Source organism: Symphodus melops, assembly GCF_947650265.1.
Source record: "Symphodus melops genome assembly, chromosome: 17".
Classification (NCBI taxonomy): Eukaryota; Metazoa; Chordata; class Actinopteri; order Labriformes; family Labridae; genus Symphodus; species Symphodus melops.
This window is the reverse complement of record NC_136707.1, coordinates 1,817,570-1,835,214: the sequence shown is the minus strand read 5'-3', so window position 1 is coordinate 1,835,214 and position 17,645 is coordinate 1,817,570. Positions and strand designations below refer to the sequence as shown.

Genomic DNA, 17,645 nt, shown 5'->3' with positions numbered 1-17,645 from the left:
GCTTCTTTTTGTCGCCCACCGCAGCCAACCGTGTAATATTTGTTCAGCCTGTGCGTACGACATTCACGTCGATGCTTCAGCCTCTCCTTTCAGGATGTTTCATGAAAGGCTGCCGCCGCAGGGTGCGCAGATTGCTATGACAGCTCCCTGAAAAGGAAGCCAACACATTTTTTGGAGCTTGATTTGATATGCAGGAGAGAAGTGCATGCATTTTAAATTCAATTTAAAAAAACTTTATTTGTCCCCATGCAGGGGGCAATCAAATTAATTATCTTATTATATAAGATTTTTGGTTGTTCCACAGTGTTTCCTTTGTGGTTTTATTTGAAGGACAGTTCAGATAACAGGGACGACTTGTTCTACTTTAATGATAGAACAAGTCAATTTTATTTATTTTTTATTTTATTTTTATTATACATTTTGTTTTTAAAGTCTTACTTTGCCCCCCCCAAAAAAAGATCCAAATCAACACTTCCTTCCTGAATCGCTGCTTTACTAAACGCCACTACAACACACTGTAGGCCGACAGCAGCATGTGACGTTCTCCGTCTAACAGGCGGAATAAATCCAGACATTTGATCAGTCTTCATCTACACGCAGCATGTTTGAGATGAGCATTTGTTAGTGGAGATTTGTTTTCTGTTGTCGGGATCAGGGTGTTGGCAGAGTGCGCCGAGAGGCTCACTTTGCAACAGAGAACCCTGTGTGTCAGGGTGTAAGCTGAGACGCTATTGGTCGATATTTGGAGACGACGGAGATAAATTGGGCCCCCCTCTTGGGATCTACAAAAGCCAAGTATGGCCTTTTGCTGTGCTGTTCTTTTTTTCTTTTTTTTCCTTCTGATCCCAGACGTAGACACACCTCAGCAAACAGCTCCAAGAAAGAAAAAAAAACCTGCTTGTGAAAAAGAGCGCTGTGTTTGTACAATGACACCAGTTGGAGTCACGGCGACGGCTGACGTGATGTTTGATTTTTTTTCCTCCGTCGAGATATTATTTTGGGTCAAACTTGCCTCTCTGCCATATTGTCCGGTGAAGCGGGACAAGCCAGGCCACAAAGAGAGAGCATATGCCTTCCTTTCCCTATGCTGCCGCCCCTGACATGTGTTACTTCCTGCACAGCCCACCTGCTCAGCAAAGCCTTTCACTCTACGATGAATACGAGACTAAAGCAAAGTGTCAGTCTGCAGACTCCAGATTGTTGAAATGGAGAAATATGAGAGAGCTCCACTACACGGTTGTAATGTCTAATCCTCATGTCAGCCATTTTTAAAAAGTCACATTTTCAAGTTTCAAACCTATTCAACACAACTGCTCAAGGTTTCAGAGTCATGTGATGCACATGGACAAAGTCTGAGTGACGTCACTAGTCTGTTACAGAAGGCAGCCGCCATGTTGGAATCTAACGACAGGCTGGTTTTGAGCCTCTTGGCAAACCGCTACAGCGCCACTTCCTGATTGGCAATCGGATAAAAATCAACACTGTTAAGTTGTTGAAAAATATTCCCCTCCTCCCAACACTGTGTGCTGATTGAGACATTATCAAATCAGACCAATTTTGTTTGTTGAACGAAGCTGCGAACATGTTTGTCTGCTAACGCTTTGTGACGTTCATGCATTGAGAGCGTCAGGTAAGAGGGCGGGGTCAGTCACAGTATCAGTGGTCAGTGCGTTGCAGCATTACGTGACCCACCTTGGACGACACTCGGCACTCGGCATCTGTACCTTCTAAAACAAGCTGCAGCCGACGTGTAATTATCCGGTGGTTTACAGTCCTATCTGTTTGCCTTATCGATCATGCATCGATCCAAGAAAGCCAACCCTCTATGCTGTTGATCACAAGCAGGGGATTCATGGATGTTTATTGTGGTGCGGCAATCGATCTGGGTGACGCGGCCCTGCCTCCACCATCGGCCGCAGAGAAACAAATACGGCCTCGCTGACACATCTCTCAGCGCCGTCCTGACAGGCTCATAAAATCCCTCTGATGTCCTCCTGCCTGTGAGAGGGGATTCATTTTTCCAGGGATCCATCCACAGGGGAGAAATTAAGATTAATGGCTTCTTGTTCTCTGCTACAGTTTGCAATTGTCTTTTTGTGAGGGGAGACTCTTCGCAGCCTGTGCAATGATATATATGCAAATGTGACCTGGAAGTGCTACCAAACTCATGTGTTTAGAGTAAAAGCAGAGCACAGGAGCTAAAGTTAAAAACGTTCAAAATGTGGGTCAAGGTTATTGGATTGCACATTATTGACGGTTTATCATGCAGATCTGTTCTTGAACTCCAGGGGGGGGCTCATATCCTCAACCCAAACAGGTGAGTGGAGCTAAAATAGCCTCAGGCGGGGAGTTTGTGGCGAATTTCAGAGGAGAGGGGACAGACATGAGTCACCCGTCGACAGCCTGCAGTGGTCTGTTCGAATCCAGGCTCAGTCTCAGCGCGGCTTCGTGTCCTGAAAATCTTTCTGACCTTTCAACAAAATTCAACTCTACACGTCCAGTGCACTCGAGAAAACATCTCCATGGTTCTGTGCTACGCAGAGGAAGACACAAGGTGTGAAAAAAAAAAGGAGGGCCGGAGCAAAGAGGGTTGCTGATAGTTTTGATTTTTTTCAATATGGTGCACATTTACCTCGACGTTAGCCTAGCTTCGTAGCGCAACAAAACACAGCTCTTCTGCTTCAGTAAAACTATAACAGTGCAGTTTATTCATGCTTTAATGAAAAATCTGCTGAGGGCAGTTAGAACCTTTCACACCAGTATGGACGAGAGTGCTTGATGGGTGCAAGTCGTTTTTAGACAGACGGTTCTATTGAACAATAATTCAACTTTTCTAGACGTTGCACAAAAGTTCAAATTGTTTAGTTCGACATGCCGGCCTAACTTTATAACACAGATATTTTTAAGCTGCTGTTGTTGAGTTTAAGCTTGTTAAGCGAAAGAGCGTAAGTCTCAGATTTAGTCACTTTCCCTCCGGTAGGAATCAATACTCCTTCAACCACAGTCGGACATATTTCCGCTGAAAGCACATTTCCTATGTGATCAGTTCTTTCAAACTTTGAGAGACTCCTAATTACCAACGACAAACTGCAGCTGGAAAGCCCCCAGTTTTGAAGCACTTGGCTGCTGTCCTGCCGTCGTGAAGCCAAGTACAGTAGATTATTGACTCTTAAATCACCACACTCCAGAAATAAAACAAGAAGAAAACAATCTGCCACCTCGATTTGTTTATCATCGCTTCCTAACAGACCTAATCAGGAGTTATAAAGAATGACTGACGTTATTAAAGATGGCAGGTAAAAGACGAACACTCCTCAAATACTGAACATTCAACTCTGGCTCATATAGATTTATGTTGATTAATATAAAAATATTCCTAACCAGAACTTAAAGTGATAAGATATACAACATCAAATATCGAGTGAGCTCTGGTCTTTGGGCTGGACTTCTGGTATTGGCATCTTCGGGCAGGCTCCCACTATAGGTAATCTTTACCGTGCCCGAACGTGCAGTTCATTGACAAGTGTGCTTCAGCGCGGTCCGGAGACGACTGGGCCTCGTGTGAGTCCTAATGAAGGGAGGTTTTAATGCTGTGCATTAGCTTAAAAAAAATCACAAAATGCACCTTTAATTTAATGAGCAAGCATTAGAGCTTATCAGTCAGCAGACACGTGAAATGTTATAGAAATACTGAAGACTTAGTTTAAATATGCAGTGACATGCATTCAGGAAGCTCTAAGCTACACAATGCATGCTGCTGTTCCTGAAGAAGCTCTTTTTCCTGTCTTCTTTTTTTTTCTTCCAAATCGATGTTTTCCGGTCATTTTCCTTCTCTTAGCGTTTTAATCTGCGTCTGCCAGTGACAAGAAAAATGCATTTTGTTTCCTGCATTTGCCATTCAAGATTGTGTTGCAGACATTACAGCCTGTTCTGCAGCTGCAGGAATTTCCAAAACTATTCACCTGATAAGTCATTTTGCCCCCAAAATATGCAAAAAAAAAGTGCATGAAATACCCTTTGATATACCCGTACATGGAGAACATATACTGTGAATAAATGACTTCCCAAACATTCTTACACACGGTATCGTCCCTCACACACCGAGCTATTATTCCCAGAGATTACAGGAAGAAAAAGGCGAGCACTGATTCTGCTTGTCCCAGAGAGCATTTCAAGGACAAACCTGTTGATGTGAGCTGCAGCATCACAGACGAGACACGGAGCAGAACGAGGGACGCCAAAAAAGACCCGAGAATGAGTCGATAAATGAAAGATTCTCTGGGCAGAGTGAGGAGGGATGATGCATCACACGGTTGGGGTTGGAAAAAAAAAAAAAAGAGGCTGTAGTATGTTGAGAGTTGTGAGGCGGCCGGCGCTCCATCGGCAGAGGGAGGGAGCGAGGAAGGGAGGGAGGGAAAGCGAGAGGGAGGGCGGGCGGGAGGGAGGGAGAATGAGAGGATAAATCCTTACTACATAATGATTAGAGCTCACAAGCCCTTCCTGTGACACCGAGTGGAGGAATCAGGATTACAGCCGGTCAGAGATGCCAGAGTGAGAGCTCGGCTGATGACGGAAGGAGGGGCACAGGTAGGACAAGAAATAAACAGAACAACAAGTGCAAGTCACCGAAGACTACAACAACAACAAAAAACAAGGCGTGTTTCAAGCGGAGGCATCAGGGAGCAGAACCAAGACATTTCAGAAGACACAAAGTCCTGAGGCTGCTTCACATCTGTCCGCCTGTCCCGACCATCTGTCACCGGCCACTGATACCCTCGCTCCGGGCAGCTGGATCACATCTTCACCTCTTATTTTTCATGGAGCAGCCACAAGAGTGCAGCTCAAATCAGAGGGCGAAGAAGGGAGAGGCTGGGAGAGGAAGCCAAGGGTCACCCTGCACAATCTGTGATTGATGGGACTCACAGTGTGGACAGGTGTCTCAGCCAAAGATGGAGTACTTGTGTGTCTCTCAGCAACAAACTGAAGAGCTGAATGTTTAAGGATTTGGCTGTTTTTTTTTTCGTTGTTGTTTTTTTTTTTTTTTTTTAGCACTAATAAATAACAAGCTGGAAGTTTCTGGCAGCTTTTCTGAAGACTCATTCTCCCCGCCAAGAGTGGATTTATCTTTTTCCCCAGAGGTGAACAGCTGCTGAAGAACCCTCCTAAAAAAAGACAAATACTCCATGGGCAAGATATGCACACTCACAGGCTTTACCTCAAAGCATTCTGGGACATCTTACCTGAAAACCCTCTTCCGAAGGAGCTGTCTCAACTTTAAGTCTTTTGGGAAGATTTGGCCCGGAGCACAAGTGTAGCACCAGACAGTCAAGATTTGTTTTTTTACCTTTTCCTCCTTCTCCTCGAGCACCCGCTCACTTCAATCTCCCTCCATCACTCCGTCCGTCCGTCCGTCCTCCTCCTCTTCTTCTCTCTCTCTCTCTCTCTCTCTCTCTCTCTCTCTCTCTCCCCCCCCCCCTTTTTTTTTCACCAGCGAGTGATAATGTGACCTTCTGCCAAAGTGCTGGAAACCATGCCACCGTCGCAGCGGGCTCCTCTGTTGCTGCCACTGAAATAGACTCAAACAAGTGCAGGAGAGGAAGAGGAGAGGGAGGAGGGAGAGGAACGACAGGAGAGGAAAGAAGAAGAGAAGAGGGCCAAAAGAGGAGAGAGAGAAAAGAAAGAGAAAGGAGAGAGGAGGGGGTAAAAAAAAAAAAAAAAAAAACAGGAACAGGACAGCTGAAGCTGAGGACGCGGGATGAGCGGTGACGAGCCGTGGCTGGATGTGGATTGCCGACACAGGTAACGGATCACCTTCACGTGTCACTTAGACATCTCTTCACGACACACGATCACATGATGTATCTGCTTGTTTATCAGGAACGGTCCAAGATGCTCTTTTTTAACTTGTGTTGCAAAGTCTGGAAATGCTTTCTCCTTCCCTCTGTGGTGTTTGGAGGTGTGTTTTAGTTTGAAAGTCCCCTCTCTTCCTCCTGCCCCCCCCCCCCCCCCCCCCCCTTCCTTCTAACTGTCAAGAGAGAAATTATCAGAGCAGGGAGAATCAGATCCAAAGCGGGATTTGACAGCATCCTTGGTGAGGGGGGGGAATCAAACGGCACACACTGTTTGGTTTCTGAGCCTGTTGTAGGTGTGTGTTGTGCTTGTAACTGTTGCTTTAACTCACTGAGCTGCTGGCGGGATTAAACAGAGCAGATCGATGCGTCATTGTAAATAGTTAGAGCAGCTGAGAGGGGCTTTGATACCTGCCCACCGGACCCAGCATGCCGTCGCTGTTTGCTGCTGCTGCACGGGAAATTGAGCTGTCACTGAAGGGCGACTTTCTAGGATGTGAGAGAGCGAGAGGCTTCTGTCATTATTGAAGGATCCACTCGCTACATGTACTCCTTGAATACAGAACAGTCTTTTATTTTGTTTGATGAAGAAGAAGAAGAAGAAGAAGGAGTCTTGGTAACAGGAAGCTCAGTTTACCGAGTCAGTTTTAGAAATGCTTAAAAGTTCACAACACGTCGAGCACAGAAGCATGAAACGCTGTCACTGATGTCTTGGAGAGAAATGTACACGACCTTTCAAGGAGAATACCTGGCTGCATTTTTAACCCTTGATCTTGTTGAAACACATTTATTTTATTCTCTTGCTTTATTCAGCATCAAAGAATGAGCAGTAAGGGCATCCTTAAAGGAAGATTTGCACATTTTAATTGTTATCATTAAGGAAAGAATCCCAATAATGTTAGGTTGTTTTGTTGAGCTACGAATATATTGTTGTTTTTGGGAAACCTTAAACTTTTTTCAAATCAAACATTGACTATTTATTCTCCTATAAGATATGTAGCTGTGTGTCTACCTGTTAGATTGTTTATTTTGGATTATTTGGTATAACACTAAAAACACAATAGTATGCAAATTCACCCCAATTAAAATTCCACTAAGATATTGTTGGACGATCAATTCCCATTTTCTGTCACGTAAAATGTCTCTGAGTGTTGTGACATTGACGAACGTCTGAAGCTGCCGTTTCTGCACATAATCAAAAGGAATCTTTTTAAATGAGTTTGTCTTCCTGTAATGATGCCAGACGCTCTCACCAACCAATCTGAGCACGCTGAAAATGTGCCCTTTTAGATCTTCTTTAATTACCGTGAGTCCAGTGCAGTGCTGGTATGTTGGGAACCAACTGGAGCACTCCTAAAGTTATTGAATGTGTAAGTCATTTCAAAAGTGAGAAGCATAGTATAAAAAAGGAGCGAGGGGTAAAAGAAGATATTCCCTCTTAGGTTCACTCAGAGAAACGATCACGCACAAAAGGCAATAAATCAACAGATAACAGAAAACAAGAGCAGCAGAGCAGAGCGAGAAGGAAGCCATATTTCATATTAACACTTTCACAAGATCGGCCCAAATCGTCAGCTGCAAAGTGTAATAAGGTGCAGAAGCAGCTGCTTATCAGCGATGTGTTTCCTCATTACAAAGTGTCAAGAATCTGTCTGAACAAAGGGGCCAAGTCATCCATAACACTCCACTGGATGTGACTGAACCGCAGCCTCTCTTTATCTCAGAGCACTTGCTTCCTTTGCTTGTTTCCAAAACCGAAAATCGCCCGTGGCCCCCGAAACTGATTGGATGGAGGAATGAGAGTGAAAATGGCTTCAATGACCATGTGAGGTCACATGTCAGAGGAGGGTACAGGTTTGTGTGTTTGATTGGGAAACATCAGAGGTGACAGGGATGAAGTGAGAAAAAAAAGTTCCACTGGATCTGTTTCACACCTCTTTTACTGGCGTCTGTAGTTGAATTTAAAGGGCCAGTGTACCATTTCTGGACACAAGTGTTGTTATAAAAAATCTGATAAAAGGCATGATCATTTTCAAGTCTCCTCACATACAGTAGAAAGTGTCGGATAACCAAAGTTTCAAAGAGTTATTTCATCTACATTTAGAAGAGTGGGCAGGTGCAAACGGAGCACTGAAGGAAAGCCACTTTCAAAACCAAAAATGTCATCAGCCAAATAGTTTTAGAAAGTCGAACATTTTTTAAATTTGCTCGGCCTGAATTGGAGACGATTGACGCCAATTTTCCCTCCCCCCACTAATTCTAACAACTCCTAGGATGTAGCACTGTAGTCTTTTGTTATGGTCAATAACTCTGATCACTAAACTGATTGGTGTACATTGTTGACACATAAATTCAGGTAGTACAAGAGAGACCAGTATTGATACTGGTTTTAATATCAGAACAGAATATTCTGAAGGATGAGCTCAGAGAGATGAATCAAAATGGGTCAACGCTCCGTTCTGGTACTGGTTCCTGTGACTCTCTTTAAAGTCAATCAAAACCTACTCATGATCCCGCCACAGGTTTTATGTGTGAAGAATTCAACAAAGGGAGTAATGTTCCCATCTATTTTTGCAGCTTCTTTAAGTCTAGGGAGATTTATCAAAAAAATCATTCTGTGAACTACTTTCTTGTTCTTGTGTTATTTCTCACATTAAGGATGGGAAATCAGTGATCTCGTCACCATGGTTATTTTGATTCTATTTACCGAGATTAAATTAGATATCAGTCTTTCTCTAACTTTAATACAAAGAAGTTGAATACAGTTTCACATGTGGTACTAAAAGCCTTTTCTTTTTTGTTAATGAATATGTTTCCTTAAACTCAATCTTGTAAATTAAAATGAATAAGTGTAGTCATAAAACAAATCAGGGATCTGTAAGAGTCATAAAATGTCCCTGACAAGTTTAAACTTTGGACTAAATCATTCACCCTGTAGGTGTAGGTTTATCTCTGTGCAGATAAAATGTTGTTGCTTTTTTTTACCAGTTCCACCTGAGGATGAATGAGCCTGTGGAATGAGCTGCTGTGAACAGTGCGGCACCAGTTAGGCAGGTGAAAAATGAATGTTCATTATGTTATGCCAACCATATCTAGCTTCAGTAATTGGATGTACAGGTATATGCACGTGTGTGAAATAAGACCGTTTGGATGTGCATGTGTGTGAAAGTGTGTGTCAGGGCAACGTGTGTGAGGAGACAAGAGTTCTCAGCCCATTATACACACACACACACACACACACACACACACACACTCTCACACACACGTGCACAAAAACACTATCAGTCAGGACAACAGACTGACAACCATGATGGAGGAATCTCCTATGCTGGATGTCAGGCTGCAGTACAACACTGATCAATAACACTCCTGATATATTGTCTAATTAAGCAGATTTATTTTGGTTTAAACAGACTGCTGTCACACACACACACACACACACACACACACACGCTTGTTTGCCATCCATGTGAGGACCAAGAACCGATGCTGACAAAGTGAGGACCGTCCTCACATGTACCTGTTTTTCCTTACAACGGTAAACAGTGGAAGGTTCTTTTCAGTATTACACTCTTCAAGTCTTTTTCCTGAAAATTGTTCCTCAGACTGATCTGATTTAGATTAATAGAAACAGAAAAAAATAAAATGTTATTCGTACATAATCCTGTTAAAGTTGGCTAAAAATAGAAACTATAATAGCTTCAGCATGTATTCATATATCTGCTCATCCATCTGGCTGTTTGTTGATGACATCATTATGTTACATTTGGTAGGATGAAGGGAAGTCACAATACCAGATTTATAAACTTAAATATAATACTGGAAAAATCTAATGATATTGACATATATTAGGGATAAATTGCCAAACTTACAGTCAAACTCCTGCACACTCATACATCAGCAACATTTAGACAGCACGCTCTCTCATTGGTTAAAATTAAAGCATTGGTATTTCTCACTGCTACCAATTAATAAAATAACAGACTGTTTTTTAAAGGCACAGTTGCAAAAGTGTGCAAAGTAATGAAACGTTTACCAACCTAAGATTTAAGATTTAAATTGAGTTGACAAACTTGATCAGGCTGCAGAAGATTGTTGTTTGTGCGATCATCTTTAAATGGATCCAGAATAATGAAACATAACAGCAAAAGCATAACTTACACAACTAACAAGAAGAAGAAGTTTTGGTGACTTGACTCATATGAAAATACTCCAAGACATGACATGAACAAGAAAAAAACATGAATGAAGTCACTGCATTTTACTGTAAATAAAACAATATAAAATTCCTCGAAACACTTTTCCCTAATTTACTTTCATTTAACCCTAATTTCAAAAACTCAAATCTGTAAATAATTCAAATTATTTCCAGTCTGACAAATACATGCAAAAACCCCCAATATGTTTTGTGTTTTTTTTGGTCCACATTTTAGTGTTTGTATGTGTACATTAAAAGCGTCATATTTTTGGTTTAATTAATTAATGAAACATTTCCCTTAGGCTACGTCCGGGGTTAAAAGCAATTGAAAATATGTCAAGACTGTTGGCATTGATAAAGGTTAAGATGCTTAATGCATGTAATGAGTTAGAGTTTGTAATGTGGGATTATAGGGAGGTGAGTAGGTAGTAACCAGGCTTTTCAAATAGCACAAAGCAGCTGTCATCAGTTGTAACATTACATCCACAGGACATGTTCGTGCAGGAGGAGGCGTTGCTAATCTTACTTATATTTAGGAACAAAGCTCCTGCCCTACATCCAACCACCACGTCCCCTGTGAGTCTGTCCATCTTTTTTTTCTCCTTTTAGATCTCGAGCCAAAAATTAAATTGCTTAACTGTGGTGTTCAGGCCTCATATTGCTGATCTGCTGTGTAATATCAGGCGTTGTCAGAGATGTGATCCTGTTTTTAATCGTTTTAAATTTTCCACAAAAAAAAATCCTTCGTCATGCAAGTGGTCTCCCTGAAAACACAACATGCCCTCTTATGTCATTCTGCCTTTTTCACAGAACGTTGTGTTCATATCACAATTACATAAAGAAAGAAAACACATCCATTGCTTACAATGGCGTTCTGGAAATCAGTGTCGGTCTCAAGACCGGTCTCTACCCCACTTTTAAAGGTCTCAGTCAGGACTGGAAAGACTCCAAATTTTAAATCAAGATAGCCCAAAACCACCACTGAGTGGCCTTTATGCCACATGATTAATTTGATTCAAAGGGAAAACCTTTAATTCAGTCATAATTTGATTTTGACACCCTGGTTAAATCAGCAACCTTACCGGTTACCGTGTAAGTGAGAGACATGCCCGCTCCTACCCATTATGTGAGTATATGTAAATAATAGAGTATTAAACATAAATGGTAGAAGTACGGACAGTGACACATGGGAAACATGAGCGAAGAGCAGCAGTTTGTTTGAGAAGGAATCTTTATCAAAGGCCGAACAAAAACGTGTCCTCACTATCGAGGCTTAAACAAACCATTAGGATGATTAATCTATTTTTAGGGTTCTTTAGTAAATTGGGGTGCGCTGTGTGCGGTTGCATGTGAGCTGGAGCATCTCGCCGTGTATTTGTATCCAGCGGAAGGGGAAGAAATGACCTCTGGGTTTTATATCTCATGGTAAGCGGCTGCTTTGTCAGCTGTCCAGCTCTTCCGCTAACACTTTGAAGCGATCTGCTTAATCACTTGTTGTAAAAATCAGACCTCACGTCATCTTCGCCGTCACAGGAAGAGGAGAAGGAGGCTGACAGGACATGGGAAAGACAGAAGGAGGGAAACAAGAGACCGGGGAAATTGGGACAAAGAGATAAGACAGAAGAAAAAAAGAAAGAAAAACAAGCAACCATGCTTGCACAGAAAACTCTTTAAAATGGATATTGCACTGATTGACAGCCGGGCAGGGCTGTAAAACATTTACTGCAGGGGGAGTGGCAGAGGCTGCAGGATGTCTGAGCAATTTATCCAAGGTCATGAGAGAGGAGTAGTACATTTCCCTTCAAATCAGGCAATGCTACATCACCAGGTGACCCTTTTTTTTTTCCCCCGCCAATTTATTGACACCTGACAGGGCCACTTTTACATTTTCAAGCACAGATTGTGTGTTGTGATATCGCAGGTGAACGAGTCCTGGGAGGGGAGTGTGTGTGTGTGTGTGTGTGTGTGGTGCTCTTCTACTATGTAAGCTATCTGATGAGATCTTAAACTCAGGGCAGAAGAACTCTGACAGGATGTGTTGCTCTCTCTCCCCAAGTTTATGACTGCGCTCACGGGCACAACAGAGACTAGAGGCCCATTTATATTCATGGTGCACCTCATCTGACGTCCTGTCCCTGTTGAGAGGGAAAACTGACACGCCATGGGCGAAGGAAGCGGGGGGGGGGGGGGGGGGGGGGGGCTGTCTCTTCTCTCGTCATTCTCCTGCCTCTTGTGGATACTGACACTAACCTGTGCATGTGTAGCATGCGAGGGTGCATGTGCAATTTGTACTGCGGGAAAATTGATTAGCCTAATTGCTTCCATTCAAAGCTGCATGTACTGCTTAATTTTTCACAATTAGCCCTGAGCTGTGACACGGTGGGGAGGGTCCCACGTGAAGGATGACGATAACCTCACGAACCAAGCTCGGGATAAGGAGACGTCTCTCCCGAGTCCGAACAGAAAGAGCAGGTCGACTTTGCGTGATGAATCTAAAGGAACCGGGCAGGACACCCTGCACGAAAGCCTAACGATAAGTGACACAGGGTTTCCTGGTGGCTCAATTGGGAGCAGCAGCTTGTGACTGTGGCATCGCTAAGGTTTTTTAAGATTTCTTTTTTTCGCTTGCATTTCACGTCCCTCCCCTTCCAGAGCCTCGTGTCACTCTCCACTGACACCTAACAAACACAGCCCAAATGCTCAGCAGACCTAGAGAGATAGTGCACATAACAGACGACACGCTCTGGCACCCGGCTGCAGGTTTCAGGAGCTGCAGAAACACCCGGCCCCCGAAAAATGAAGAATTGTTTTCACTTAGTGTTGCAGCAAAGATCAATAGATCATCTACGGAGAAAAATAAAAAAGCCACAGTTGTTTATGACGTGATCTGATTGCTTTCTAGGGAGCGAGGTTTTACATTTTTGAGCTGCAATTATAGACATTCAGTCTGTGTCTCAGTTTGAACAGTTTCATAACCCCGAAATTATCCAACCAGCAATGCCAGCAAATGGTTCTACAGTACAGTACAAGAACTTGTTCCTAACACTAACACGTTCCTCCATCAAGATCAGTAATCTGACTCGAAGGGGTTCTTCTTCTCTTTCCGAGGCCAAACCGATGAAAACTGACAGAAATGAGAAAAGTCTTCCTTGATAAAGGTCCTGAAAATAAATTAAAAAGCTATATTCCTTTTCTTGCAAACATTTTTCTTTTACTTGAGGAATTTGAAAACTGGATCAACCAGCGTGTTTGCAACCTCAGGTGGAGAGAAGAAACTAAAAAGTGGAGAAAAACAACACTAAGTCTGTTTCGGAGTAAAGTGGAATCTTGTATCTTTGATGGATTTGTTCAGGATGAACTTTGATCAGTTTTATTTAAGTCGTGAGTCGTGTTCAGTTCAGGTTACAACAATTTAAAACATCCTGAATGATATTAAGGTTGTGATGTGGGCTGAACCTTTAAATAGCAGCAGGGACAGAAGCAGAAAACAATGTCAGAGCAATTTAATGCACTGATAGGAAAACACACACACACACACACATGCACACACAGATGCAAACACACAGGATAGATTAAAAACAAAGTGGTATGCTCATATGTGGATTAGAGCATGTGTATGTGTGTGTGTATGTCAGAGATCAGATGTATGTGTGGGCAGTCGCCGAGTCGACAGGGAGAGCAGGCTTGTGACAGCTGGACCAGTGGCAGGGGTGAAGAGGGGGGGGTGGTCTGGTTCTGCACGGGCAGCTATGGTTTCAGCTTAAACAGGGTCTTACACTGATCCCTGCTCTACATACAAATGCATGAAGCTGAGCGATGAGGCCGCCAAAGACTAAACAAGGACTTTTGTACTCGTGATGTCACCTGCCGCTGCAGGTTTAAAGCCAGGTCGACCCGCAAGGTCAAAATAGTAATACTAATATCAGTGCCGAGGCCAGTAAGCCTCAGGTGAGCATCCATCCATGTGTTATAGCAAAATGGATTACATTCACAATGCCATTGTAATCTCCAACCTCCCAAAGATTATTACCCTCCAAACACTTGCACACACAATCTGTCCATTGTGGCTGCACGGTGAGCTGACGGAGCCAACATTGTCTGATTGAGCGTTGCACTCGCCATAAATGTGATAAACAAAATGGGAGAGAGATATATCAAACATCTGTCCAATGAGACAGTGCACAGGCCTGTCTCCTTGGATACAAATATATACAGCATGTTGCTCTGTCTTTTAATCTTGTTTGAGCTGCATTTGATTCTTTCTTTCACTATCAAACAACTTTGACTATCTCAGATTGTTTTAATGTAAAAAGACTCAAGCCTCATCATGTGTTCAAGGTTATCCGCCGATGCTGCCGCGGGAGCTTTGCTCTGGATGGGATTTCAAAGACGGAACTGTAATAAAGCACAACTACAGTACATCGCTTTCCATCTGCTGTGGCATTTAAAACCTGCTGATCACTGCGCTTCCCATTCTATAGAGTCAGAAAATCCAACTGCTCAGTTCAGCTCCACTTCACGTTGGGATATTTAAATCCTTTAATGCATAGAGACACTAGCCAAAGCATGGATACCCTTCAACTGATTCCTCTCGCAGTATGTGAAAGTTTACAAGACATTTAAGGACACTCTTCACTTATACAGTACCCCATCTCCCGCCTGCAGTCCTTATTCAGGGGCAGCAGTAAAGAGCACATCAGATTTATTGGGATTTCACCCAGACAGCTTTTCATCTTGCCAAGAATCAATCATTTGCCATGTACAGTTAACGTATTGGCGTATATGTCTTAAATATGTCCGCAGAACCACTGGCAGAGAGTCTATGACAGAAACCAATCCCAGAGTGAATCTTGATATACCGTCATCTCCAGGGGTCAAAACAAACAGATAAATTACATGTGGCTGGCACTGAAAGCTTCCATTGTGTTTGGGGTCCAACACTGGAATAACTGCTGGACACTTCCTGAGGTGAAGATTTTTTTTTTTTTTCATGTGACAGCTTGAGGAGGCCATTCATCAAATAGCCATGATACAAGAGGAAGTAGTAAATCCACAGACAGCTTTAGAGATGGTCAAGAGGGTGAACTCTCTCAGCCCAGCTGGTCAAACCTCGTTCCATAGCGTGCATTATACCGGAGGGTCGCCGGTTCAAGTCCCGGCACGGACCAAGTCTGGAAACTGGTCTGGTAACTGGAGAGGTGCCAGTCCATTTCCTGAGCACTGTCGAGGTGCCCCTGAGCAAGGCACCGAACCCCAAAACTGCTCTGGAGCGCTCGCTGTGGGCAGCCCCCTCACTCTGAGACCTCTCCATTAATGCATGTCACTAGAACCCTGTTTGTGCATGAGTGTGTATCTCGGCCTATGTGTGTGTTAGACAGAGTGTAAACCGAATTTCCCCTCGTGGGATTAATAAAGTATAAATTATTATTTTAAACAACGTCAAACTTTTGGACTTATCAAAAGCCATTAAGTACCAACTTTTACTTACCAATCCCTTTATTCTCTACGTTCACAAACTGTGCCAATTTGCTTTGGAATTGATGAAGTGCATTCGTATCAAAAATGTTGGCCCCGGAACACTTTGACCCAGTTTCATCTGTTTAGCCTGAAGGGTACAGGCAAAATTCGACTTGGTTTAAGTTAAGAAATGCAAATTCAAAAATGTAAATAAACCAAAGTTGACCTCTTAACCTCTGTCTCTTTGGTGAAAGTCCAGTCTTATTTCATAAACTTGTCCATTGCCCACATTGGCCAACTCCTCCCAAGCAGACGTTAGTGTTATTTCTTCACTGTTACCTGTCTTGTAGACTTGAGCATACAATATGTCTGCAGATGGGATTAGACTGGAAATAGCTAAAAACCCTGCAGTGACTGAGGCAGATGCACAAGATTTCCAAAAGTCCTTCAAAATGGCTAATGATTGAATGTGATTTATTTGAATGGTAAATTGACTTGAGCTTGCATAGTCTAGTATCAATACGGGGTTAGGTTTCTTGCCCAAATGTAGATTGGACATGTGGCTCCGGGAGCTGGGAATCGGCCCCCCCATCTTTTAGGTGGGGAGCCAACGGGCTCTACCAACAGATGAAAACTTTATACATTATGTATTTCAGGCTGTATATCTCGTTACAAAGCCCCCCAAGACATATTTGTGTTTTCATTATTCTCTAAAGTCATTTTCGGAATTATCAATTTTGGCTGTTTGGTCTTTGAAATTAGTTTATTCTGTATCTTGTCCAGCTAGTTCCCGTTGACCCCCAAGCCACAGTACCAGCTGTTCATGCATCTACACACACGTTGTGTCCTTTGTGGGTTTTTTTTTTACAGTGAGTCAAATTCAGCCAACAAGCATCCATAAACGCACAACTTTGCCTGAAAGCATTTTCAGAATGACCATAACTCGCTGTTTGGTCTTTGAAATGAGATTATTTTGTGACTTGTCCAACACTAATCACATCATGACAGGTTTTTATTTCTCTGTTGTTTGCAATCAAAGTTTCTTTATTTGTGTGGAACAGCTTTTCAAACATGTTAATTGACATTGTGGGTGTCCATGAGAACAGAGACAGCAACAAACACAGTTGATTATTATCTGTCTTACAATTCTCTGACTCATCATTCTCCAAATGATCAGTAAAGGAGGGTCAGTGAACAGATGCTGGGTTGCAGATACATCTTTGGTTCTGGCTCTGTATCACAGCTGGGTCACAACAGTCTTAAAATGGGTCCCATTTAAACCAGCAAACACAAGCTGTGGTTGTAAGTGAAAGTAAAAAACACAAAATAAAAGTCAGCTTTGATGTTTTGTGGAGAAACTCCAACTGAGTCAAGCCATCAGTATTTCTGCATCCAGATGTTTTTGGCCTGTCGGCTGTTTTTGCTCGCACTGGCCTCAATGATGATGCCCAGGATTCAGATTAGTTAAATGCCCGTGGATTTAAGGAGCTTAGCGGGGCTGAATTTTATTTTAACCACAGCTTAGTTAAATATACTCATACAGGTAAAAGCAAAAAGAGGCATTGTAATGAGGTCTTTTCTCGTGCTGTGTTATCAGTGCTTCGAGTCAAATCTAGTGGTATCACAAAAACATTCACGTTGGCCTGCTAAGTGTCACAAGCACTCCTGTGAAAACTTCAATTTGTCACTGAAAGCCACCAAATGAAAGTGAAGACGAATTACTTCAGTCTGGGAGTGAAAAATGAGGAAGAGGGGGAAAAAAGTAAGAGCCGATAATGACAATTAAATGTAATCCTGCCGTAACTGTTATGGAGAGAATATTTTAATCACATAACTTTCGTTTTTTTTCGGAGGGTGGGGGGGCGGGGGTAACATGCAGCAAGGGCTGAGGTCGGATTCGAACCCATGGCTGCTGCAACAAAGACTGTAGCCTCTGTACACGGGGCAAACGACAGAGCTGTTGGCTATCCAGCGGCCCGTGGCATTTGTTCTTCGACATTAAACATGGCCTTACTTAGATAGCAGACAAATGTGTCTCTGTGGATGTGTTCTGCTTGCCTCGACCGAGTCGAGTGTGTCACCCCTGAGGTCACATTTGCTGTTGAGCCCCATCCCACTCCAGAATCAGAGCTCTGACCATG

The 17,645-nt window shown here is 42.9% G+C and overlaps 1 protein-coding gene across 1 annotated transcript in view; it reads left to right on the top strand.

The window, feature by feature from the left end:
• Positions 1-5,665: 5,665 nt before the first annotated feature.
• The window catches only part of grin2ca (glutamate receptor, ionotropic, N-methyl D-aspartate 2Ca), a 56,870-nt gene continuing 44,890 nt past the window's right edge, over positions 5,666-17,645 (top strand). Inside the window, exon 1 of the mRNA XM_079367205.1 lies at positions 5,666-5,799. The gene's annotated coding sequence lies outside the window, so the exon portion shown is untranslated. The remainder of the gene's footprint in view (positions 5,800-17,645) is intronic.